This window comes from Lycorma delicatula, chromosome 10 (assembly GCF_047948215.1).
Source record: "Lycorma delicatula isolate Av1 chromosome 10, ASM4794821v1, whole genome shotgun sequence".
NCBI lineage: Eukaryota > Metazoa > Arthropoda > Insecta > Hemiptera > Fulgoridae > Lycorma > Lycorma delicatula.
Genome location: NC_134464.1, coordinates 70232072 through 70258325, shown reverse-complemented (window position 1 = coordinate 70258325; position 26254 = coordinate 70232072).

Genomic DNA, 26254 nt, shown 5'->3' with positions numbered 1-26254 from the left:
CACAAGAATACAGACGACGTTTCAGTATTTTATTTTGTATAATTTTTTACGCAAGAAATATTTAAAATGAAATAAGAAAATTAAAAGAGGAATAATCTCTTTATTTACTATTAAGAGCTAATTATTTTTTTATTTAATAATAAATATTTTATTTATTTAATATATTTTTATATAAAAAAATTAAATTATTAACCGTAATTTGATGAAATAATTAAAAATAACGAACAGATCCAACACACAAACATTAATTTTAAACTAACTCTCACTGCGAGTCACAGCATAAGCGCGTATGAAAAATACAATACAAAGTCAATATAACCTCAATTTGAGATGTTGTCTGTTGTCGACCTTAAATTAAACGTATCTGAAGAACGAATCTTCATCAAATTCTAATAGTCACAACATCAGATACACCACCTACAGCGTATCTCGATTTCAATGTAATTGATCGAGTAGTTTTGGAAATTTTTGTGCCACAACATATTTTATACATGAATGTTATTTTTGAGATTTACGAATTTTATGCGTGAATGATATTTTCGTAATCTTTATATACCTCCAAACTTAAAGAAAATTCAATTTCACACTCTAATCCCACACCATGCAATCGAAATTAAAACCGTACTTTTCTTCGAAAAGTCGTCAAAAAGAATTACTTTTATTAACGGAATCCAATAAAAATGTATTAAGCTAAAAATCAATGATAGTCTGCAATGGTGTAATGGTGAGCATAATCTCATAAACCCTTGCCTCACGGAACCTGACCCCCGATGAAGCAACATGGTTCCGGGAGGTGCCTTTGCCTCTAGTCGCTAGACGAGGGAAATGCCAGGGCCGGCTATGCCGTTCTCGGCCTCAATAACCCACAACCGGGACTCGGTCCTTTGTGCTTCGCCTCTAACGAGGACACTCCAGGAGGGACGGCCCCGCCGGGACTCAAGTCTTTTAGCTCATGGGCTCGCACTTCATCACCACCGTCCACCCGTGCAAGCACGGACGAACGGTAGCTTCGTACGGAGCTGTCCCTCACCCCCTCGCTTCCCGATATTTCAGTTGTAGTATTCCCGAAACAAACCCCGTCACAGTGTCGAAGTCCACCGAACTTCGTTACATCTTTCGAACTATGGTCCCCACCTCGAGATGCCCAGTTACGGCAGTACAATCGCGGTGTTCCTCGTCCCATCGCGGGCACTGGAATATCACGTGTTCCGGCGTGTCTAACTCCCAACAATAGGGGCAGAAGGGGTCCAGCTCTTCTTCGTCCACACAGGTATGAACGAAAGACCCCATTGCCGGTCAGGAATTCTGTCAGCCAGAATCCCAGTTAGCCAAGTTTCCTCTCGGTCTACGGCTCAATGTGCGGGATCAAACGATGCGTCCACTTCCCTTTCGTGGATGCATCCCACCTGGCTGGTCAATCCTTGTAGACAATTGTGTTGGCATCGTTCTTAGACACACCCTAAACCATTTGGTCTCGGGTTTGATTACTCGCAAAGATTTACCTATTCGTTTCATTCATCTCATCCCTTTCGTTACAATAATTATAAAGCTTTAATACTTGCTTTATATGCCGAATTAAACAACCCAAAACGAGCAAAAAACGAATCGGCAGTTATTACAGGAAAGAGTTTTTCTCCTTCGAGGAATTAACTTTCAACCAGTTCTAAGATAGAGTATAGTGAATGCAAAATAAACAAGAAGTCTGAAGCCAAAGTAAAAATCAAAAATATCCCCATGAAGGGAACTGAAAAGACAAAAATATTAGAAAAAGAGAAAAATGGATCCTATAAAGGCAAAAGGACCTTCAATTGAGAGGGCGAGTATTTCAACCGCCTCACACACTTTAGTGGATCCATTACTGACCTCAGCGTCTGAGCCGGTATAGTCTGACTCCAGCAGCAAAGCATTCTCCGTGGTTTACTGCGGAGTATATCATTAATTCCATGCAAGGCCTCAGATTCCTCGAAATTCAACGCCGAGACCTTTCGGAAGATGGAAAAGCGAAGCAAAAAAAAAAATCTTTTCCAATATAAGAGTAAACCTAGGTAAGTGGCAAGAGCTGTTTACACCCTTGCCATCTTGTATTTACTCTGGGTTTTTAAGTTTTCTTTGACAAGTCTTTTTTTTGGATATGATTTGGCATGACTAGTTTTCTTACTATGTCGCCACTAGTCATTTAATTCAGGGAAGGTAAGATAAATGTGGAAAGATTCTTATGACCACAGTGGTCGATGCCTCTAAAACTTAATATTATTAGATTAATTTAACGAAATAGTATTAATTTAGGTTTAAGAAAGAAGAAATGAGAGACAGAGAAATCTTAATTTTATTAGTAAATAAACCTTAGCAGGGTGGAACATAACTTATAACAGGGTTAACATCTAATAATTTAAGATTTTTTTCATTTTTTTTTCAGAAATTGTAGGCTTAGCAGGGAAATTTATGAAGGAGAAGTTTAAAACTGTACAGCGAACCAAAATAACTAAATTATATATTGAAAACCATTGAATAACTGTGACGTAACTTGAATATTGACGTAATTTCAGGGTAAGAAAAGGTCGTAAACAATGATTTGTCATTGTTGACTTTTTTACGGCAGAGTGCTGTAAATGATTTTCCACGTGCTGGTAGATCTCGTTCGGCCTGGACAAATCCTAACAATGTACGTACGTGTGCAAAAACATATCGAGAAGGGACTAACAACATTGACTGGAAGACAATTTGCTCAACACGTTGTAGCGTCATTGCAGCGTATTTTAGATGACTGTTTGCATTTTCGTCGAATAATAACTCACTGGTATAGGCACTGAACCTGCCGATTATAAAAACAATTAGGCGATCCGATTTCAATAACTGGTTGGGTAAGAATATGAATTTATTCACAATTTCATCTTGTCTGAAAAGCCCATTCTCATGTGAACAGGTAGAATTGCAGAAGAATCGATAATCCACAGAGTTATACATAAACATGAATTCCATTTTGTTACGTGCACGGTTTGATACGGCGTTACCTCAGCAGACATTATTGAACCTTTTTTCGTAAATGAAAATTGTGCAGTCAATATCGGGATATGCTGGGAAATTTTGAAAACTCTTGTGAAAAACCTGAGATATAGTATCAGTAACACAGAGATACATTCCCTTCCACAATTCGAACCCACAATTCGACTTCGAAGAAGTTGAAGCCACAATTCGACTTCTAAGAGAAATTTTTGAGGAGAGATTTCGCCACGTTCCCCTTATTTGACAGCTTCTGACTTTTTCTTGTGCGAATATTTAAAAGAGAAGGAGTGTTTAAATAAACTGTAAGTTATCCAACAATTGAAGGAAAATATTCCTGTAAAAATTAGAACACTATAACCAGCTACACTTAGGCGTTATGGAAAACGCCTTAAAGAGAACTCATCTTTTTAAAGCTAATAATCGACGTCCAAAGGATGCGATTTTTCACACATAATAAAAAAAAATTTCCCAACATTCAATTTTATTAAAAACCAAAAATAAGAAAAAAACAAAATTATAGTTTATTTAAACCCTGTCGTGATTTATGAGCCACCTGGTTATATAATTCCACCATTAGCCTGAATTTTAATTTATTTTTATATTATTAATTAATATTATTATTATTATTATTGTTTGTTTTATAACAGTTTTAGTAATAGCAATTATCCTACAAAAGGTTTTATTTCTGTTGCTGTTCTGAGACATTTAGAATGCTGACATCTTTTTGATAAATAAACTGTAAATATTTATCAAACATTACGATATACGCAGACCATTAGGAATTTGATACGTTTTTTGTTTCCAATTCCAAAATTTTATCTCTTTTTTATGTAGTTACTGTTGCAAAGTCATTGAATAAATTATTTAATAACATTAAACTTTGGGTAAGGGACTAAAATACGATTAAAAAAGTAGGATGCTAATCCACAATACCAGACTTTTACATGACCGATACCAAAAGTAATGAATTTCTAGGATCAGTCTAAAAGACTAATAATTAATTATCTTTTGAAATTTAAAAGTAATATTAACGGAAAAATTTTGATTGTAAACGAAATATTTAAAAAAAAAACCCGAGTGATAAATTATTTTCCACTAATTATTTAATTTCAGTACCATAAAATTATTAAAAACTTCGAAAGAGTTGAATAATCTTTAAAAAACAATTAACAAAAGTTTTAAGCTCATTTAATCAAAATAAAGTAATTAAAGTTTACATTATTCTCTTGGGTACCGAATTAAACAAGTTTCAGTATTTTATTAATATATAAAAAAAGAATACATAATATTATTGAAAAAAGTGACAATATTATTATTCAATGGTAATTAAATCAGCAGTTTTATATGAAATTCGTAGTGGAAAATAAAACCGGGTAAAAAGAAATTATTTCTCAGAATGATTTATCTTACTGTTTGGTAATTTTATCATTGATTTATAATAAAAACTTCTATTATAATCCATTTATGTTATTACTTTATCAAATTAATAGTTCTGATAAAATTAATAAAACTTATAGATAGTTATAACGTGTGCCTGCAAGTTATAAAATAGAAAAAAGTAAATTTCTACATTTACCTATTTTTTAATAGGATTTTGGTTCAAATATTTGAATAATTTGTAGTAATATTCCAAACCATTCTTACCTTATGAATTTCTAATTAAAACAACAGTAACAGATAGATGTAAATTTAAGCATAAATATTACAGTTTTTTTTCTCTCTTAAATCGATATGAAGAACACACGCTGCTGAGATATTAGGTAAATAATCTTTTGTATGTATCTTGTATTATATCGTATCTTAGTAGAGCAAAATTTAAAGATAAATATGACGGAAATAGGGTATCAGAACTTCTTTATACAAACATATTTGACTTATTTCTTGATTTTCTTCAAAGAGTTTTCATACTTTATTTGATTATTAACTGAATCAGTGTAAAGAGGCTGTGCTTAGAATTCTGGATCCAAAGCTCTCCCTGATTATTAATATCGAAACTTACAACAAAATATTTTTAAATACTGAAGTATTATTAACTGTTGTTGGCTCTTCAAACAATTTTTTTTTTTAAATTAATATCTCCATTAACACAATTTAAGATATTTGGAACAAGTAACATTCATTATAAATTAATTGAATACTAAAGTTAAATTATGAGTTTTGTATTACAATTATTTTAAATTTATGTTGATGGGTTGATGTGGTGGGGAAGGGCTAGGTTTTTTGCTATCATTCATCTTCACGTTAGTCATCTAATAAAAAATTTGACTACATTGTTTATACTTAGGACAAAACTTAGTCTAATAACAATGTTATTCCAGTCTAATACTGGAAATTTAATTTATAATGCAAATATATTTTATATATTTGTATTATAAATAAGAGAAAAGCACTTGTTATGAATGCCTCAACATAGGTTGCCGGTAAGTGCAGGTATTATAAGCCGGTTAGAAGATATGTAGGCAGACCGAGACGTTGATGGCGCCGGAACAGGCTAATCAAACCTAAACCGTGAAGGAGGAGTAGGTGAAGGAGGGAGAGGAGAAGGTGATCATATGTTGTCTTATTCGGATAAATCGTGTTTTAATACGACTTAAAGATGAAATTTTACGTAATTCTTTCCTGGAATTCTGAAGAGGGCTCGATCTTGAAAATTATCTATGATTAAACTAAAAAAATCATTTGAAACTTTTTCATAAAAATTTTTATGTAATTTTTTTCACTAAATAATTGTGGGAACCCCTTAAATTTAATAATAAACGTAAACCGATAATATTTGGGTTTATTTAAAAAAATCCCGATTATTATTAAAGAAATTTAAATCTAATCCCGATATTTTTTTGGAAATTTTTTTTAGATTTTTTTAATAATATATACAGACTAGGAAGAATTTCAGAAAGTATAAAATTTTCTATTATTTTTCGCTTCTTAAGAAATATAAATTTGATATAGTTCAAAATTATCTCTTTTATGGATACAATTTTTAAACTTTTTATAGGGTTATTGTAAAAATAAGTGAATTCAAGAAAACTATATTTTAAATCAATTCCAGGCTGGCTTTCGAAAGGGATATTCTACCGTTGAAAATTTTAAATATTACTGTGTAATGCTTTTTCTGGGATGATCTGATTTAATTTAGTTGACGATGAAGACTGCTGTATGGCGTCTTTTCTGCAATTATACGTTGCCATTGAAAATAGAAACTGACTAAACGAGTGTATTGTTTAACTTGTGTGTGTATGACACTAGGATTCGAGTTTTACACTGTTTACTTATTAACCATGAAATCGATGAAGTTACTAAAATTCAAACTGTTATAGTGCTTCAAAAACAATAAAAAAACAGTTGTTTTTCAAGAATATACAATAAAATTTTATTTATTTACTTCGAACTTTTCCTATTACAACAACATAATTATTATGCCTAAACCTGTAGAAACCTGATTAAACTACATTTCAACAACTAATGCATGCAGATGTTAGAGTTGAGTATTACATGGTGGCAACGTTATATTTACATTATCAGTCTAATGGTAAATGGATTTGATAAGTATGTAATATATTTATCATAACACAATGTAATACGTAAATATTATATATATATATATATATATATATATATATATATATATATATATATATATATATAGATTCATGGACTTTGTAAATTATCAACCAAGAAATCATTACTCTCAACACAAATTTTTTAATCACCTAAAAACGTTTAAGTTGACTGAAAATATTTAAAACGAATGAACATTCGATTATATTATATACTAAATGAAAATCTTATAGTCCATTTCTGAGTTATTTATCTTAAAAATTTGACGGTACATATTATTTATTCCAAACAATGTCTGATAATTTTGTAATTTATTAATTGTAAATTAATTTTTTAATTGTCTGAAAGAATAGATTAACTGGGCAGTTAAGAAGATATTTTTCCTTTGTCGCACTTTAAAAGAATATATTTGTTCAGTATAAACATTTTAATTTTTTTAACAAAAGAAACTATTTGATTCTTATAAAATTATTATTTTTAAATCACAAATGTTTCGGTACACAGTACCTTTCTCGGGTGTTTCAAACATATTTTCCTTTGTTAATATAGATTTTTATGAAGTAACGGCTTCATCCATAGACGAAATTTGTTTTTTTTTTAAATACTAAATTTACGTTATTAAAAAGATAAGAAAATTAAAAAAGTAAAAAAAAATTAAGATTAAAATTTAATTCTTAAATAGTTTGCAGTTCTTGATTAATAAATATACTAAATACTAAAAAAAATTTTAACCATGAAGAAAATTTGTAATGATTTCTTTAAGAATTGACCGAATGAATAATCAACCATTCTTTCTGATTCCTCCCTCTTTTCTAAAAGGGGTGATCACATAATTCAATTTACACATCTCTACCCTCTCCCCTTTAGTAGTATTCAGTAGTAGGAATTAATGTGTTCACAGTAGTGGTTGATTTAAGAAGATTTGCACGCTCATCTTGATAATATCCGGGCTTAGTTGGGATCGAATATCATACTACGCCAGAGGCCTATTTACGAACAATACATTCTCACTCTGTTTATTCCCATACGCACTCTCATAAACGCGAGATTTATTTTAGGCTATATTATCTATATATTAATTAATGTAAAGGTTACGTAACATATAATCCAAGATACAAGATTCTCTTTACACATGTTTCTATAACAGATTTTATCATTTACTATTAAACTAAACCATTATTAACAATCTTCTGTATAATATGGACATTACGTCCATTAATTAAAATGTAACGACAAAACTGTATCACTGCTTAAATCTATTTGCAGTAAACAGTAAACCAGCAGTAATTTTAATATTTTCGATTCTAATAATAAAATAATATATGACAATATTTTTATATACTGAAATAAAGAAATATTTTATACTTAGGTATTTATGAATAATACCAGGTAACGATTGTGCGGTTGGAATCTAAAGTCAATATTCGTTTATAAAGTAAAATATCACTTGTAAAAATATTTTTGCTTAAAATATTTATAAATTATTATTTTTCGTTTTCTTAACAAAAATAAAATAAATAACAGTAATAATAAATTACTATACTCAATAAAAAAAAAAAGTTTACATAATTTTAACTCTTAGTTTTATTTCAGTACTGATATTAAATAAGAGTTAAAATTATGTAAAGAAACTTTTTTATTAAAACACACACACACACACACACACACACACACACACACACACACACACACACACACACCACAGACACACATACACAAAGACACACATACACAGACACACAGACACAGACACAGACACAGTCACACACTAAAAAAAAACATAGCCCGTCTGAGATAGAAAATTTTTTAGAATGTATACTAATCTGAAGTTGTAGTAACTATGGAAAGTTGAATTAAGGATAAAAATTTAGTATGGCTAGACGATCGAAATATTCCTGACGATACAGAACTGAAGGTGAAAAAAAGAAGAAAAAGAAAGGGAAGACAAAAATTATAGCTGAATAAATCTGAAAGAGGATTTGGGAAAAATAGGGTTTTCGCAAGATTGACTATCACATAGTTAAAATAAAAAAAGGAAAGGTTTTGTATGAAGGTCAAGATTCCATTTACGATTGAATCAAAAACAGGGTTATTTTTTTTAATATTCATGTTACAAGTGTACTTTAGTAACTAGAATAAAATACTTTCCGTATCCGGAAAAAGTACACGAATCCAACTTCGAATATTCTGTAATTTTAATCGCTTTTCAGTGTTTAAAATGTTTTTTATGTTTAAGAATTTCCAAAGAATGAAAGGAAGAAATGCCCAGGAGTTTGTATCTCTTTACAATGATACATATTATCTTTAGTACACTTCTGCATCTAGGTACACCAGTCCTGAAACGATTCAACGCTGTTGAATCGTTTAACAGCTGATACCCATTTAATTCCTCTAAGCTTAAAATAATTCCCCATGAAATTTCTCCCACAAAACGATTAATGACGAGTTTCAGGTCGGATTGCCGATCAGATCGGATTATTGACGGGTCTCAGGATGAAATTTTCTATATCTAATTGGAGGAATGATAATAGGATAGTGTGTTAAATCTCGCCCGCATCTTTTTCTGAATGATTTGAAATTCAATTAATGGTATTATTTTTTAATTGAATAAAGTTAATGGAATACGATTATAAACTGGGATAAATTTTCACTTCCTTGTACGAAGTAAAGGAAGTATTGTTGATCGCAAGAAATTTCGGTTTTCAGATTTCAACGGAAATATCCATTTTGACTAGTTTCGGCGTGACGTATGTATCTCGCATTAACTCAAAAATGATTGCCCGTAGTATGTTAAAATTTTGGATTTAGGATTGTTGTAACATCTAGTTGCGCACTTCCCCTTTTGATTGCAGTCAACTGATCCAAAATGCAAAAAAGTTTGGATTTTGGACTTTTAATTTACTGCAGTAATAATCCCTCATTGAGAGTTTTTCAACTGTATATCATAAGTGGTACTTATTTTCATTGGTTCCAGAGTTATAGCCAAATAAAATTCTAATTAATGAAATATTTGGATCTTACAAGGGAAGGCACATCAGTACGAATCAGATTTCATTTCCTTTTCTTTTTTAACTTTTTTTTTTTTTTAATTAAATTTATTGATTTATTAAAAATTATTAACCGGTGACTGTAAAAAAAATTTACAATAAATAATTATTCAGTAATAAAAGTAAAAAATATGAAAAACTTGGAAGTTATTAGTAAAATAAAATTTTATGTACTTTTAAAATGTGTATATGAATTTAATAGCCATTTTCACATGTGTATATGTAATAGAGTGGTGAAAAATCTGATTATTTAATATTAATTGAAAATTATAATTTAGAATATTATTATTTTTGGATTTTTTTTAAAATTCTTATAAAAATTGTATATTTATTTAAAAAAAATTATTTTATATAATTATTTGATAGAAAAATAAAATGCATTTCTGAACTGTATTTAATTTAAAGTGATTATTGAAAAGGTTTTTCACTTGTGCGTAATATGCACAAGATTTCTGGTGTGTATTCAGTTTTCTAGTGTCAACGGAATAGTTTAGTTAACTTATCCGTTTAGTTAATAACTAAACTATTCCGTTCAATGAGCTCCTGTGTACTGGTTATAAATATTAATTTTGCACTTACGGTGTAGAATAATTAATTTTTATTATTGGATTATTTGTAAAACAATTTAAAGCGTAATCACGGGATTCTTTTACTCTAACCTAATATTTCAGGTAAGATTAATTCCAATTAATAATTATATAAATATCTGATGTTAATAAAAATTAATATTTTAGCAACTGTGTAACTACTACCCACTTTTATTAAAGAATTGGAGGATCTCACTTTCAAATGAAATAAGTTTAAATGAAATTCAGCAAAAATGTGTGCATGTTATTTAATATAAACGTACAAGGAAGTCATGTATGTGGTGTCCACACATCAGATTTTTTCATCAGGAAAAGAATTAAAAATATGAAAAATAATAATTTTATTTTAAAACTTTATTATACTAGATCTCGGTTTTTGTGACAGTGTAACCGTTACTAAATATGACAGCATGACCTGACCTATACTTTATAAAATAAATATTGAACGAAAAGGGCTTTCCTTCGTTTTAAATAAGATTACCCACAATCTCGAAACGGTCAGTTCGGTTCTTTACACGAAATGGACGCCTAACCTAATTTTACGTCATTTCATTTCTCACTACCGTTCATCCTTATGTATTTTCTCTTTTTATTTAATATCTATCTCTCTCTCATACCACGATCTAATTTGCTTGATAAAACAGAGAAAGCCCTTCTTTATACCATAATTTTCTTTCCTTCGAACTACACTATACACTTTTTATACGGTACCCTCCTCGAGAGTGTCACTTTTTTCTTTCTTTTTTTTTTACTTATCTACCCGATATGCCGCCCGCCTGATACTCCTTCCATTTCCCTAAGGATTTTCTGATCTCTGACATAACCTTGTTATTATTACATTTCATTTTATAGACTTTTTCCTATCGTAAGTAACTTATGTAACGAACGACTCAAGCTATATTCTGATATGTTTACGATCAATTTCATGCAGAATCTCTTAACTTATTGACAGTCATTAAACGTATCTATAAAATAACAATAATATTTTATTCATAAAATAGTGGAAACTTTTCATAGACCAACTTTTAATATAGAAAACCCTTGTTTTTTATTTCCGCATTTAGAACCACAATAAAAATTATTATTTATTGATTGTAGGTCTTACTAAAGGTTAAATTATCATTATAAAACGATATAAAAATATAATGGTTACTTTTGTATTATATTTTAATGGCCTGATTTTCTAAATACGCACAATAACTGAATAAGACTTTACGAACAAAACTGTCTTTTACAATTGATCTAAAACTGCTTTTCCCGTTCTGATCCTTATTTTTTCATGTATATTAAAGAAAATTTGACTGATTAAGTTTTGTTTTTAGCGAAACTTACTAGTGTATAACCTGCATTGGCTTCGTTTAAAATCTATATAGCATTTCAGAAATACCTTTCTCGATAAAAAAAAGTGTTTTTTTTTGTCATAAAAATAATTTTTTTATTAAATATGTTTTTATTTAAGATATTTGTAAATATTTAAAATAACATACATATAATGTCAATTTTATGTTACTTTTTTTTGAAAATAAGAAATGAATAAGAACATTTTAATAAAAATTTTTTCCTTACAATTTTCTTATTTCGCATAAAAATACTACGATCAAGATAACGTAAGATACTAGGTTATGTTATGTAGATCCCGTCATGGGTATCTTGGCAGTTCTTTGGTAGTAGATTGAAATGGTTTTAAGAAAACCACTTTCGGACTTTCTAGCAGCAGTAACCTTCTTACTTATATTCAGTGCTGTAATAGCTGATCAGAGCGATTTTACTTGATTTGACCAAGGCCTCTACAATCTTTTTAATTCTTTGCGCGATACGCATTCGTTCTATTTTTTCTATTTTGTTTTAGAGAAAACTTGTACAAAAGTAAAATCGAGTTGTACTAGATTCCTCATGTTGAGGGATTTTTTATACTCCCAAAAAGCCTCAGGATTTTTAATATAACCTTTTCTTCCTTACAGAGGGAGCATCCCAGAGACCTTGCCGAATGGAGGTCAGTTTTCTACTTCAGCACATGTGCTATCATTATACAGCCAAAAGGTGCACAAACTTGTTCCTTCGAGGAATTATCTTTGTTGTGTCCAAAAACCCGGTAGCGAAAGTAGGATCTTGGGTTATGTACGCCACGGACAGGTAGGTAGCCAATTCTTATTCGTTCAAGAACAATTGGAGTTGAGAAGGTTAAAACAAGTGAGAAAGATGGCACATCAACAACATTTTCCTTTCTCGAAGTGAGAAAGGAATTTTTGAAGTGAGCCCAGCCAACACAAGTAAAAAAAAATACCTATGATCTCTATATATACAAATCCTACTTCAAAAATGCAAAATTGGTAACATAAGTTTTAGTACAATAAAATGATATAAAAAAAATATAATCAACAATAAAATGCGACATGCAAAAATTTGATATAAGAATACTTATGTTTAGGTACATATATTATCACTAAGTGTATATGCCTTAGCGAAATCAAGATGGGATACGATAGTAACACGCTCTCTCTTATATGTTCTTGAGATGCCATTTTATAGCGGGCGGCGTATTTCTGTGCACATAGGCTGACGGCTGGCTTATCGTGCTACTAACTATCCTGAAAATAGTTGTAACAATTGTGACAATGTACTCCATGCTGTGTAAGTATACGAAGCTATACGAGATGTTTTTATAAAGGAATGACTAACTGTTCCATCCGTCCTATCAGTTTTATCTCTTTCTTTTTCTTGTTTAGCCTCCGGTAAATACCGTTCAGATAATACTTCAGAGGATGATGTATGAGTGTAAATGAAGTGTAGTCTTGTACAGTCTTCAATTGAAACCCAACCACCAAAGAATACGGATATCCACGATCTAGTTTTCAAATCCGTATAAAAATAACTGGCTTTTTACTAGAACTTGAAATATCAGTTTATCTCTGCGCACGCTATGTGTAAAACTACACGCCGACCGTACATGTGGGAATCCCATTTGGCCTCCTACCGGTTGATTGAGGTGCTAACTCTACGTTACTGTATGTTTAATTTGTGTTGGCTAGCACAGACTTGAAAAATATTTATTTGCTGTAAATACCTTTACTATAGTTAAAAAATAAAAATATAATTATTTGTAATTTTCAGTACTATTACTTTTTGAAGTCTGTTTTTATTTTAATATATTACAAACTACGTAATGGTTATAACTACTCGCCTTTTTAAACCTATAATTCTATGAATTCTCTGCTAGTCACAATATTAGTTGAATCGGTTAACAAAAAAAATACACCAAAAACACACCAAAGATAAATACACCAAAAACTGATGTAAGAAATTTATATTTTATTTAATTATATATACTTTTTTTAGTACGATATATTTCCATCATGCTTGTGTTTTAAAGTACATTGACAAAGGAAATGTTTTATTATTAAACATTGAAATTAAAATGATATCAATTAATTCATTAATATGACATTAATAGAAATAAAGCATAATAAATAATATAATGTGTAACACTATCATGACATGCGTCTGCAAACATACACGTAGAGACAGTTATGTTTAAACAGCAATCTAATATTACGGCAGAATGTGACTGACTGTACACAGCAATACTTCGTAAACTTTGACTAGTATTTTACATTTAAATTTTTTAAATTATTGTTTTGCAACATTATCAGATAAAATTTAATTGAAGTATAAATAAAAATACAGATACATTAAAAAAACACAGATAATAAGTTTTTCAGTCGGCTATCAATTTATAATGAATTCCCTTTGCTTCAGTAAATTTCCTATCGAACTATGTATTAATTTCGTATTATAAATGTTAATAATTATACTTATTTTCTCAATTCTGAATATAATGAACAAAATTTCATTAAAAAAGAATTTATTAAGGTATATAATGAATATATATAGTTAAGGCAGCACGAAAATAAAAATTTAATTTGTACTCAATAAGTAGAACCTTTTATATTGATATCACTAGTTTCATCTGCAGTACGTAAAATTATAATGAAAATTATTCTCTGAATTGACGTAACTTGCATAATATAATCAATCCGATTCAGCTAATTTGGTCGGCTGCAGTTTTATTTGATTTTTGTTTTGTCTTCAGTCATTTGACTGGTTTGATGCAGATCTCCAAGATTGCCTATCTAGTGCTAGTCTGTATACACCCTACATCATACATCCCAAACAATTTCTTTTACATATTCCAAACGTTGCCTGCCTGCACAATGTTTTCCTTCAACCTGTCCCACCAAAATTAAAGCGACTATTCCAGGATTAATATGTGGCCTATAAATCTGTCTCTTCTTTTAACTATATTTTTCCAAATTCTTTTTTCTTCATTTATTTGCCGCAACACCTCATTTGTCACTTTATCCACCCATCTGATTTTTAACATTCTCCTATAGCACCACATTTCAAAAGCTTCTAATCTTTTCTTCTTAGGTACTCCGATCGTCCAAGTTTCACTTCCATATAAAGTGACGCTCCTAACATATACATTCAAAAATCTTTTCCTGACACTTTCTGACTGAAGGCTTGTTTCGCCTGTGATATTATATCGCTTCGGCATTTTATATCGCTCCTGCTACGTCCATCTTTAGTAATTCTACTTCCCAAATAACAAAATTCTTCTACCTCCATAATATTTTCTCTTCCTATTTTCACATTCAGTGGTCATCTTCGTTATTTCTACTACATTTCATTACTTTTGCTTTGTTCTTGTTTATTTTAATGTGGTAGTTCTTGCGTAGGACTTCATCCATGCCGTTCATTGTTCCTTATAAATCCTTTTTACTCTTAGCTAGAATTACTACATCTACTGTTACTCTGGATCTAAATTGTTCTTAAGATCATTAACTGCTAGGTTCTATGTAAAGATTAAAAAGTAACGGGTATAGGGTACATCCTTGTCGGACTCCTCTCTTATTACACCTTTTTTATGTTCAATTATTACTGTTGCTATTTGGTTCCTGTAGATGTTAGCAATCGTTCTTTTATCTCTGTATTTGAACCCTATTTTTTTTAAAATGCTGAACATATTATTCCAGTCTGTTATCGAATGCCTTTTCTAGGTCAAAAAATGCCAAGTATGTTGGTTTGTTTTTCTTTAATCTTCCTTCTAATATTAATCTGAGGCCTTAAATTGCTTCTCTTGTCCCTATACTTTTTCTGAAACCAAATTTGTTTTTTCCTAATACTTCTTCCACTCTCCTCTCAATTCTTATGTAGAGAATTCTAGTTAAGATTTTTGATGCATGGCTAGTTAAGCTAATTGTTCTGTATTCTTCACATTTATCTGCTGCTGCTTTCTTTGAATAATATTTAATAATAATCTTGCTCAAGAATTATTTACCGTATTTTTTTTGTAATTAGCTTGTATGAGTCATCAAAAATAGGCCGAATTTTCTGTTTGTTCTTCATTAAAAACAAAATGTTCTTTGTGTCTATTACTAATTACCGTATTTTCTACATTGTTTTATTACTGAGATCCTCGAAAACGCTCCATTTAGTTAATTTATTTCATATCCAGTCCCGAATTCCAAATGAAAGCTTATGAATGAAAGCAAATGAATTCTAAATGAAAGCTTAAACGCACAACTAATTATCGAAACAGTAATTATCATTCACTACATCCGTATTGAGGTCGTAGCTATATAAAATAACTAAAAAATCTGAAAAGTGTGACAAATTAAATTTTTCGTTTTACTTTCCAATACCTATGTTATATAATATAGTGTAGTAATAGTCTAAATAGTTATGTTAACAGTCTGGCTACATGGCGACGAAAACTACAATACTGAGCACAGTCTACCTTCATTACAAGGCCAGAAAGGCTACCGTGATTCGCTGTGTTGATAGTTCTAAAAACGTTTTACGAATCCCTAGTTCTGATTTTAAGTTGTTAATGAAAATGACAAGAGATGAAAATAACGAAATAATATATTTTTAAAAAAACTATACATAATTTGTGCAGTGGAGATTTATTTTCATATTTCTCATCTGATTAATTTCTAGCTATTTTTCATTCACTTACACCAGTTTACCGAGAATGGAGTTGAATATTTTTAACTTTATGAATAGCATATTATATACAAACCAGTTTTATTTTCAATCGTCAGTACCACGTCCACTCATAAGTTTCTTAGCTCTCTTTGAAATTTGCCTATCAACATTGCATCTTCTTTTTAACTTTAGCGTTATTTGTTCCCAATTCTCTACTAATTTCACTCCATGCGTTTTGCAGAATACAGGTTTTGCCGAACCTTTCTATTAATTTTACCATGTCACTTTCGTTTCATGATTCAGTATTTTTAACACTCACAAATTCCATCATAATTTAACTAAAAAATGTATCTTCTATAAACATGAAGGTAAATATTTTTCACGGAAACTGATGGAATTTAATGACAGCTATCGGATAAATGAATTTGACGAGCAATAATGTTAATAGAAATGTTTTGAGATATCCTCTAACATTGCTAACAGCAAATATTTGCAACATCTTTGATCTTTACAGACACTTGTGGATAACAAGATTTTTACTATAAACAACACAAATATGAGTTGATTTTAGTTATTATATTTATGCACTGTTAATCGTAGCATAACACTTAATAAATGTTACTCTAAGACAATCGTTCTATAATTAAAGAAACAAATGACAACGGAAAAACTATTTTATAGAATAAATTGTATTGACTAATGTTGAAGCTGGCACCCATGAAAATATCAGCTATTCAAAAAGAATTTTCATTATTATAACCTTTCTTTTTTTTAATTTCGGTTCCACTTTAGACATATACCGTGGGAGAACAACATGCTCTGATAATATATATACTTTTGAAGGCGTAACACCGGCCATAATTCACTCGCGTATGTTAAAATGTGTATTACCAAAATTGGAAGATTCAATTGATCCTCTGAAAATTACTGAAATTTGTAGTGCGAGTATTGGAACTGACCATTTAATTATTCATGATAGCTGAATTACTACAAATCAATCATGTTCACGGGAGGTTCCGAGACAATCGACTGTAAATCACAGAAATCCGAATTCACATTTACGGAACTTAAAACAACAGTATTTAGCGGAAGGTAATACTTGTTTAGTTTGCATAGCTAATAATCATTTTGGAGTCATAATTTTCAGCTGAAATCCAAATGTCAAAGTATGGAATGGAAATATTCAGTTTTCTCACTAGAAAAACTTCAAAACCTACGCGTCAACTGGTAAAGCGATACTAAAGGTGTTTTGGGACCATAAAGGCCCAATTTATTGCTATTTGGAAGAATAACGTACAAATCAACAATGAGTACTATTTTGAATATTGCTAGAAAATAAAGTTTAACCTGTAGCAAGGAGGAAATATCCTGGTACTCCTTCAAAAGGTACCTCTTCAATATGATACGGGCCGCCCACCATTGATTTACTTGGAATTTCCCCGGCAACCATTCCATTCGGTGGCAGTAACGCATAAGACCGAATGTCTTTGCCACAAACGGCTACTGAACCCTCGAAACAGTTTAGCGACCAGTGTCTTAAATAGCTCCTAGAACTTACCTAACAGCGTGAGCGGACTAAGCGCGGTGCCATACAACATCGGCTTACGTGTCCCAACTGCTCACTTGTCATATTTACTAAAATGGGTAGGCGCACTCCATCAAAAAATATATATGACTACTAAAAATATATATGACATCCATAAATTAAAATTTACTTCGTCTAGAGAGCAATTCGCTGTCACGCCTAGGTCGCTGAATGCCAGCAAGTACCTGTCCACCATATTAAAGCGCTTGGGAGTCTTAACTGGCTGGTGATCAGCCATATATCTCTAGGTTCGTTCTTTCTTTTCCTGTTTAGCCTCCGGTAACTACCGTTTAGATAATTCTTCAGAGGATGAATGAGGATGATATGTATGAGTGTAAATGAAGTGTTAGTCTTGTACATTCTCAGTTCGACCATTCCTGAGATGTGTGGTTAATTGAAACCCAACCACCAAAGAACACCGGTATCCACGATCTAGTATTCAAATCCGTGTAAAAATATCTGGCTTTACTAGGACTTGAACGTTGTAACTCTCGACTTCCAAATCAGCTGATTTGGGAAGATGCGTTAACCACTAAACCAACCCGGTGGGTATATATCTCTAGGTTAGCTTCCCACAGCAGCGCGGTAGGAGTTTTTCCCTTAAACTACTGATGTCGGTTGACAAAGCAACCGCATCAAGGAACTCCCATACGGTCTGACAATGCGGCTCTCACCACATTAACTCGCCGCCCCTCATAAAAGCTTTCCCGCTCAAAAGACAAGGAAATCTATCCAAAAGTCTGGTCGAAAGGTGTTGCCCTATTCACTTTACAGTCTTGATCTTGCAATATGATTTTTTTGTTGTTTTTACTTGACACCAATGAGCGAGTCAAGAATGACAAACACCAAGGTGAAGAATTCTTTATTACTGGAATAAGAACGCTCACATAAAAATTGACAAGTACCTAAATGAAGACTGAGATTATGTTTTACAGTAGATTTAGTTATATTGTAAATAATATTTTTTCTACAGTCAGGTGCCTCTTCAATTTTTGAACGACTCTTGCGCGTAATATAATGCACCTTAAGAGTCATTCAGTTTTAAAAATGCCATCTACCATCCTGAACTGACTAATGAAATGTCATGATCAAGTGAAACTTCTGTAAAAAAAGTTTGAAAGCACGATTCCTTTAAGATTTGTAATTTGTATGTGAACTAGGTAAAATGATGGTAAAATTTTATACTAACAGAGATAAGTAGTGAAAACTGTCTAACATAGACAGTTTTATTGATAATACCGTAATAAATATTGATGGCAATGAAGATATTCTATGGACGGTGAGCAAATTAATCAAGACATGCTAGGAATTAACAATGGAGTATTTATATTGGTTAACAGACTGTAGGAAACAATTATAAATATTGTGTCAAATTCGCTTAGATGGTAACAACAATGCAGTTACGTATTTGGTGTTAATATCTACAATGCTACGTGAACAACACAGTATTTTTAAAAAAATTCCATACATTATTTCTATTCAAATCCAAATTAAGTTTTAAAAGCACTTATTTGCGGTTTGTAACTGCTTTCTTGTCACATACTAGTCTTCTGACATTTTAGTAAAAACTAGAATTTTTCTTAATTTTCTGCACCTTTTCTTTTTTAAAATTTCATCTATAAATACTGTGCCCGAATAATATAAATTCCCCCCCTACTATTATTACCACTGTTTATTATACAAAGAACAAGCAGAATTAGATAATTTGCCTTCGGATAAGAGGTGTGGAGAACTGACCAGTTCCTGTCTCCTTTAGAAGTATAAAAAAAAAGTTTAATATTTACGATGATCTTATCATCGTAAATATTAACATTTAGATTCAATAAAGCTTAAAAAATGTTCTATTATGAATAATATTTTATTATTTTTTTGAGGTAGGGCCCTACCGCCCTCCTGCCCTCCCTACCTCACACAAACCCGCTCCATCGCAGACTGAATTTTTAAACAAATATACGTTACTAAGGTACTGCATTAACAATATAAATTTTATGAATTGTTTATTTATTTTTTAACTAAATTTCAATAAGCGTTTTTTAATAATTATAACATTTTACAGTAAATTAGTATTTCTGCGTTGAAGGTACAGTCACCGTCCAGTGTTATACTCCAAGCTATGTATTATTACCGAAATGTACTTGCTTGTAAACATACATTAAGTTTTTAGGAAGATTATTTTTTAAAAAGACGATTTATATTACACCAAATAGTTTTACTTTAGTTTTTAATAAATAATTAAAATTTTGTATTATATAGTAATTTTATAAAATTTAAATTATTACGCAGAGAAGTAATAATTTTACAGTGGATAAGGACCACTAAAAAAGGTTTTGAAGTGGCCTGATTTCAGTTTTTATTAGCTTTTCTTTTTAATATTTAGTCAACTTATATGAACGGTAACATTTTTTAATTTTTGATTTAAAACTACTTACTAATATGAAAAAATTATTTTGATACTATACTAGATATTGGGATAGCAATTAGGAAATAGCATATGGAAACGAGTATAATTTTTTTAACATACGAGGTCTGTAAATAAATTAATGAAACTAGTATTTTTGGCAGCCAAAGTGGCAACACTGTAAAGTTAATAGTAAAAATATGGTAATATGAACAACTGATTTATATTAGGTATTAATATTAATATTTTCACTAATAATAAACTTTTCGTGAAACGAGTTTTCGTGTACGTTACAAAAATGAGTGATACTGATTATGAGCAACGTTGTGCAATCAAGTTTTCTGTCTCAGTGAGAATGCTATTGAAACTTTTTCAAAATTGTAAAGAGCGTATGGAGATGACGCGTTGTCAAGACTCCAAGTTTTTAGGTGATTTGAAGCATTTTCAGATGGCCGGGAATCAGCTGCGGACGATCCACGGTCTGGAAGACCGTTAACGTCAAAAAATGACGAGAATGTTGAGTGAATCAGAGACTTGATAGGGTACGATCGGCAATTAACTGTCAGAATGATTGCAGAACGATTGAATTTGAACCATACCACAGTCCATCAAATTTTGACAGACAACTTTGACATGAAAAAAGTTTGTGAAAAATTGGTCCCAAAAAACCTCACTGAACAGAAAAACAACAGGTTGAAAGTGTGCCGCGATCTTCTAGAGCGAATTGAAACTGATCCTGATTTTCTAAAAAAAATGCTATTACTGGTGATGAATCTTAGATATTTGAGTTCCCCGAAACAAAACACCAGAACAAGGAGTGGCACACTTCAAACTCATCACGTCCCAAAAAAGCAAAAGTGAGCAAATAAAAAATCAAAACCATACTAATTGGTTTCTTTGATAGTAATTGTATTCTACATAAGGAGTTTTTTGCCTACATGACAGACTGTAAATCAATAAGCGACAGACTGTAAATCAATAAGCAACTTACCGAAAAAGGAGGTTTACCAAAAAATTCTTGAAAGACTGCGGAAAAGAGTTGCCCGCGTGAGACCAACCAATAAAGACAACTGAATTCTGTATTATGACAATGCACCGCGTCACACCGCATTCTCAATTAATGAATTTTTGGCAAAGAAAAACATTCCTGTAGTCCCTGAGACTTTTTTCTGTTCCCGACTTTAAAACACACCTCAAAGGACACAATTTTAGAACAGTAGAAAACATTAAAAAAAAGTGTAACCGACCATCTGAACGATATTCCCGTTTCTGAACTCCCTGCTATGAAGAGTGGGAAAACCGTTTGAAGCGTTGCGTGGCTTCCCAAGAGAACTATTTCAAAGATTATATAGAGTCCATGTATAACTGGATTGTAAATAAAAAGTTCTGAACCAGTCTCATTCCTTTATTTACAGAGCTCGTATATAAACCATTTATTTTACAAAAAACTTTTGTTGAAATTTTTGGAGGCCAAAAGTGGAGTATATAAAAAATGGTCGCAAAATCTTTTCCTGAGCAATGCAATTGTCACGTTTATTGTTGTTGGAATAATTCTTTATAATGTAATGGAGAAAAGAACTAACTTTGGTTTGGCATAATACTCAACATTCAAGCAGTTAATTTTCCATACTATAATAATATAGAAAGTTGTAAGGCATACAATTTTTTCGTCTGTTAAAAGTTTAACGGAAACTTTTTTTAATGGTTTAAAAGTTCGTTAAAAATTTAAAATATTTAAAAATAACGAAAATGTTATTTAAAAATATCCATATATTGTTTGTTTTACACATAATAATTAAACAGGGAACGAAGAAATTTCAAATATACTCATGTATAAAATTTCTTTTACGACAGTCACTGATTTTTTTTTCTTCGAACCAGTACACAGACTGTGCTTCCTCTTTCTGTGAGGCCATGAAACCTGTGCTCATAACAGCTTGGCCTGTGTAACAATCTAACCGACGCAACTGCTACCTGACGGAGACTATGTAAACTAAAATTTAATTGTCGAGATTAGTTGAGTGGTGCAATATAAAAACTATATTCGTTCTTGAAACCCCGAATTTATTTTTCGGACACACACTGTCCCGCACATTAATTATTCATTAGTACATTTGTACGTTAATTTACTTATGATTTATTCATCTTGTTACTTAAAAATATCGAAGAATAATTCGGTATACATTTAATCAAAATCAGAAAATCAATAAATTAGGAAGTTCACGATTATCATAACATACCTTTCTTAATTTCCATTATTAGTTCTTGGTCGTTTTGGTTGTAGTTGAGAAAGGCTACTGGATTGATCTAGGCTTTGACTCGATTAGTCTATTTTGCTATCCATCTTCAGATTTAATTTAGACAATTTGATAGGTCACTTTGTTGTAATTTATAACAAATTTAATAAATCTATTTTTAAAATTAATGGAAAAATATTCTTTCCTTTGGCGACAAGGAACGTAATCTAAATAATATGATATGTGACATTTTACGTATACAGTCAAATGATTGTACAGATTTACAGAGTATTATGAAATTTTTTCAACTTGTTTGTTTCTATTGAGCTATTTTACATCAATTTTCTCATTTAACATATTTAGCCCATTTAATAATCATTTAACACTTGTATTACATAACGTAAAAAATGTATTTTAAACAACAGATTTTTCTGTATTACTTCAAATATGAAAAATACTACTGGAGATATAGTTCTGAAATCTACTTTATTTAATTTATTAGGTCAAAAACCATAAGAAACATTGGGTTCGTAGAATTTCAGTATGGTTTTATTTCATTCTTTCTCCAGGAATCAGGGTGAAATCTTTCGCTAGACCATTTACGCTAACATACATTATTATTTTGGCTAGTATAATGAGCTTACGGAAGGCCGGTAACATTACGTAAATCAGTATAACTAAAAACTATAACAAAAAATTTGCTAAGATGTAACTGTTTTTAAATATCTAATAATTTATAAAAGAATTCTAAATGATTTAAAAAAATTAAACTTTTAGATGAAGCTAAAGGAAGAAAGCAAGGATGAGTCAGAAATAAAATAGTTATTATAACTTTTAATTTCGTCCATAGTAGTTAATGTATAGCAAGATTAAAAACCAATTTAAAAGGTGTACGATCTATGTTTAGTGAATTGAATAATATAATAATACGGTAAAAAAGGATTAATAAAAAAATTATAATAAACACCAGAAAAAAACGGGGAACTAAGTAAATAAAATGAAAGGAATACTGCTTAACAATATTAATAAGCATCAGTGCTTTAATACTACACCGGCTGTAAGGACTTAAAAATGTTTATGTAAATTCTAGTTACATGCATATAAAAAAAATTAATCGATACTGATGCTCCGACCTTATATAAGCTTAGTTCAACAAACCTTAAAATTGCATCTGATAAAGCATTTGGGGATAACAAAAAATGAAGGTTGTACAGTCGCTTTTATAAATCGCATTACAGAGTATGTGAAATGTAAACTCCCTAGAAGAGAATTTTTTTATTCTTTAATGAAAACGACTCTACAGCGAACCGTTTGAATAAAATTTCTATAAGAATATAGAAGTAATATATTTTTTTTTTTATATATAGTTGTAATTTTTAAATTTTAAAAATCTCAGATAAGTTAATTAAAAAATTCCTCACTTTTTCTCGTCATTAATCGATTAATTGCTTTGATAAACTTCTCTATTACTTTCTATTCTGTATTAAAACCCTTAGGTTCAACAATAATTTTACAACATTTATACTGAACCAGTTGTTCAGACTCTTACACCTTACGGATCTTTCTTATTAAAATATTCTAAAACAACCTTTACTTCTTTTTTTTCCTATTTAGTCTTCGGGAATCACCGTCAGGTATTACTTCAGAGGATGAATGAGGATGATATGTATGAGTGGAAGTGAAATATAGTCTTGTACAGTCTCAGGTCGACCATTTCCAAGATGTGTGGTTAATTTAAACCAAACCACCAAAGAACACCGGTATCCACGATCTAGTATTCAAATCTGTATAAAAGTAACTAACTGCCTTTATTAGGATTTGAATGTTGGAACGCTCGACTTCGAAATAAGCTGATTTGCGAAGACGCTTTCACCGCTAGACCAACCGGTGGGTTTTTCCTCCTTCTAATTCAACTTGTTTCCAATAATCACAATAAAAGTGTAGATTTCAACTGGATTCTGGTCACATAAAAAAATCATTTCAGGTATCGAGCAAGTTTATGTAACCTCAGCGAACTATTCACTAAAAAGAGCTTAGCGGAGCGAAGAAATATATGTCCTCTGATTAAATATGTTTAATGAAACTGTATTTAGTCGTAAAGTTTTCAGATTAAGTTTTTTATATATATATATATATATATATATATATATATAAAAGTAAAAAAAAAACTCAGTCTCATTACTGTGAGAAAAGTAATGAGACCGAGGTTTTTACTTACCAAAATTTTTATTTTTTTCAAACAACAATATTAAGTAGCTCCCTTGGGCAGCTATAACCCGCGGAGTCGTTGTTCCCACTCCTGGTAGCAGCGCTGGAAGGCTTCAACTAGTAGGGCTCTGGTCGGTCACAGTCTTTTGAATGTTCTCCAGATTTCCAAAATGATGTCTTTTTAAGACATGTTTCAATTTTGGGAAAAGGAAAAAGTCACAAGGACTCAATCAGGTGAAAAGGGAAGCTGAGGAACCATAGGAATACGTTTTGAAGTCAAAAATTCCCTGATGAAAATGGCCGTGTGACACGGGGCATTGTCATGATGAAGCATCCACTTGTCTACAATGTCTGGTGTCTCACGCGAATCACTCTTTTCCTGAGCCTTTCAAGGACGCCTTTGTAAAACACTTGGTTGACAGTTTGTTCTGGAGGAGGAAAAAATTCTTTAAGTACGATACTCCTACTGTCAAAAAAGCAAATCAGCATGGTTTTGTTCTTTGATTTGCTCATTCGACATTTTTTCGATCGAGGAGATGACAGTGTGCCAATCTTCGCTTTGCCACTTTTCAGGATCGTACTCAAATATCCAGGATTCATCACCTGTGATCACACGATTGAAGAATTCTTGGTCATTGTCAATCCTCTCACGAAGATCAACGCACACGTTTCTTCGATTGTCCTTCTGTCCAACCTTTCGCATGTCCAAATCGTCTGTCAAAATTTGATGTACGGTGAAAGTGTTAAATTTAACTGTTCACTCATCGTCCTTATTGTTAAACGACGGTCTGATCTCACAAGAATGATCTGTGCCAGCGGAAAACTTGTGCTGTTGATAAGCAATGTTCCCCGTAGGCCTGTTTCAACTTTCAAAGGTCATACTTGCGGATTCCAAGTTTAACACAAAACTTGACTGCACAACGTTGCTCTAAATTCCGATGTTCTATTTTCGTAACACACAACAAAAACACAACTTCACTGATGGCGCTGTCAAAAATAAAGTGTTGGCTGAACGGAGTTGAAACTCGTACGAACCATGTAAAAGGGATAAACAAATCGGTCTAGCACAGACCGGTAGACGCAGCGTTTCCAGATTGCTGGCAGTCTTATCAATCTCATTACTTTTCTCACACACCTGGTATATAGTTTTATACTCAATTTTTTTTTATCTGTAGAAAACTTAAGTAATTACGATGATTACACAAAAAATTTACTCTCATTCTGTCTTGATTATCTCTGATGAATTCGAGGTACCATAATTTCATTATGAGATTATTTTAATTATATTTAAAAACTTCGCTTACCTTCCTTTAATGCACTGTATAAGATTTTTCTTATTGTCGATTTCAATATGGTAAATATTTTTCTTATTAAAAATTATAAGCCCATCGGACTTGGTTTAATGGTTAACTCATCGTCAGCTGTTTAACAGCTGATTTTCGAAGTCGAAGGTTCTGAAGTACAAATCTTAGTAAACATTAGTTGCTTACACGGATTTGAATACTAGATAGTGGATTACCAGTGTTCTTTGGTGGTTGGAGTTAAATTAACCATACGTTTCAGGAATTGATCGTCCTGAGTTTGTAATAAGTTTGTAGTTCGTCATCGTTATCTAATTCGGCTTATTATTCATAAGCTGAATT